This window comes from Leuresthes tenuis, unplaced genomic scaffold (genome assembly GCF_036924035.1).
Source record: "Leuresthes tenuis unplaced genomic scaffold, fLeuTen1.0.hap1 SCAF_18, whole genome shotgun sequence".
Lineage (NCBI taxonomy): Eukaryota > Metazoa > Chordata > Actinopteri > Atheriniformes > Atherinopsidae > Leuresthes > Leuresthes tenuis.
The window spans coordinates 26,731,937-26,734,105 of record NW_027325372.1 but is presented as its reverse complement, the minus strand read 5'-3'; the positions used below and the strand labels follow the sequence as shown (position 1 = coordinate 26,734,105).

The 2,169-nt window shown below is 45.0% G+C and overlaps 2 non-coding genes across 2 annotated transcripts; both read right to left on the bottom strand.

Moving 5' to 3' along the window:
* Positions 1 to 870: 870 nt before the first annotated feature.
* Positions 871 to 1,054, bottom strand: LOC140276090 (U2 spliceosomal RNA). The gene has a single exon (XR_011908776.1). It is a non-coding gene; the product is annotated as a U2 spliceosomal RNA (small nuclear RNA).
* Positions 1,055 to 1,366: 312 nt separating this feature from the next.
* LOC140276420 (U5 spliceosomal RNA) lies at positions 1,367 to 1,480 on the bottom strand. The gene has a single exon (XR_011909015.1). It is a non-coding gene; the product is annotated as a U5 spliceosomal RNA (small nuclear RNA).
* Positions 1,481 to 2,169: the final 689 nt, after the last annotated feature.

Genomic DNA, 2,169 nt, shown 5'->3' with positions numbered 1-2,169 from the left:
TTTTACTGCTTTAGAGTTAAAAAAATGCCTAACAGGTTTTAAGAGAAGTCGAGCTCCGGGTTTAGACGGGCTTCCTGCAGAATTCTATCTGACCTATTGGGACCTTTTATCATCAGACATTTTAGATGTTTTTAAAGATTTTGAAAAACTCGACCGACTGCCTGACAGTTTTAGAGTGGGAATAGTGACTCTACTTTATAAAAAAAATTATAAGACTGACCTAAAGAATTGGAGGCCCATCACACTTTTAAACTTTGACTGTAAACTTTTTAGCAAGGTTTTAGCGACACGGATGTCCTCTGTTTTAGAGGAGGTAATTCACCCAGACCAAGCTTGTGCCATCTCAGGGAGACAACTCACCGACAGCCTCGTACTGATTCGAGACATCATTGATTACGCTAGAGACAGAAACACCCGGCTTGTCATCTTAAATTTAGACTTTGAAAAAGCATTTGATCGGGTCTCGCATCAATATCTCTTTCAGGTGTTGCAGCCATCGAAAAGGGCCCGATTGTTCCTACTTGGTGAGCTTTGCTTGGTTGAGACGCTTGCCCCCCCCCCCCTGCTCCTCGGCTGACCAAGTAGAAACAATCTATTCGATGGCTGCCTTGTATTTTACTCTGTGCAAAAGACAAGGCAGCCACAAACACCACGGGAACACCGTCTTGAGGCTTTGTTCTGACCACTCATTCGGTGTCGCGTTTCTTTCAAGCAATTCTCCCGGTTAGCCCGCACTCGGCTCGCTCCCAGAGCCGTGTTAAAGTCCACTTCGCATTCACTCTCTTTTCTCAGCAGATTAAAAGAAAGTTTCATCTTGGGCTCCCTGAAACTTCCATCCTGCACCGCTGTTTGCTTTTTCACAAGAGCAGAGGAGAGCGCACCGTTCCCAGCGGCACTGCAGTACCGGGTCGAGGCTTGGAGTGAACGGAGCAAGCTTCTTTTTCAACTCCTATTCTTAAAAATCCATTTTATATGTTGTCCTCGTATAGAGGACATATTAAACTGATAAGAACAGATACTACACTTGATCTTAGCCAAAAGGCCGAGAAGCGATAACTGTCCACTGTTTCAGGTCCGAGGGCCCTTGCTGGCACAATGCGCACTTGTAGCAGTGTTCTTTTTATGGCCATAGGTGGCCAGAGTGTCACGTTGCACCTCCGCCCACCCGCTGCACTGAGCACTCACTCTTCAGCCCTTTTAAATGGTATAACTTTGCACTCCCGCATGCTCCAGCAAGCACCATTCAAGCAACAACTTTGCACTCCAGCTTCGAACATCGGCACAGTCGCAACAAGTAAGGCGACTCTACTCAGAGAAGTCACTCTGCAAAGTAGCAAGATTTCTTTTGCACAGACAGAAAGGGCTTCACCCGCAAAGGTAAAGCCTGACAATAATAGAAACAACTCATTAGTGCTGCTCTCCACGGAAGTCTTTAGTAAAAGGCGAAAGACTTGTATGTTATGAAGAGAAACCAGAGTACGATTATCCGTCACTGCGGGAGCAGGGCATCAGGCTAGTTGGTATAGCCACCTTCCCCATGGTGAGCTTTGCTTGGTTGAGACGCTTGCCCCCCCCCCCCTTGCTCCTCGGCTGACCAAGTAGGAACAATCGGGCCCTATTCGATGGCTGCCTTGTCTTTTACTCTATGCAAAAGACAAGGCAGCAACAAAAACACCACGAGAATCCCGTATTGAGGCTTTGTTCTGACCGCTCATTCTGTGTCGCGTTTCTTTCAAGCAATTCTCCCGGTTAGCCGACACTCGGCTCGCTCCCATAGCCGTGTTAAAGTCTACTTCGCATTCACTCTCTTTTCTCTGCAGACTCTTGGGATTTTATCTATAAAATGAATTCCTTCACTCAAACTATGTTAAAACTGCTTTGTCGTTCATATTTACCATGTCTAGAAAGATTTAAACAAAAAAAACAACGTTGTACTTTGCAGTAAAAGAAAGAGCAAATCTAAAGTTTCAGGAATCCGAGAATAAGCTTACTTTCATGAGTGCTTCACGATTTCGGATTTTGCTATAAAATGAATTCCTTCACTCAAACTAAATTAAAACTGCTAAACCGCTAATCTGTTACATGTAAGGCAGATGTCAAATTCACCGAAATAGGATCTAAGGGTATTCGGCCAATCGAGCTGTAGCAGCTTCGGTAAAAGAGTATAAG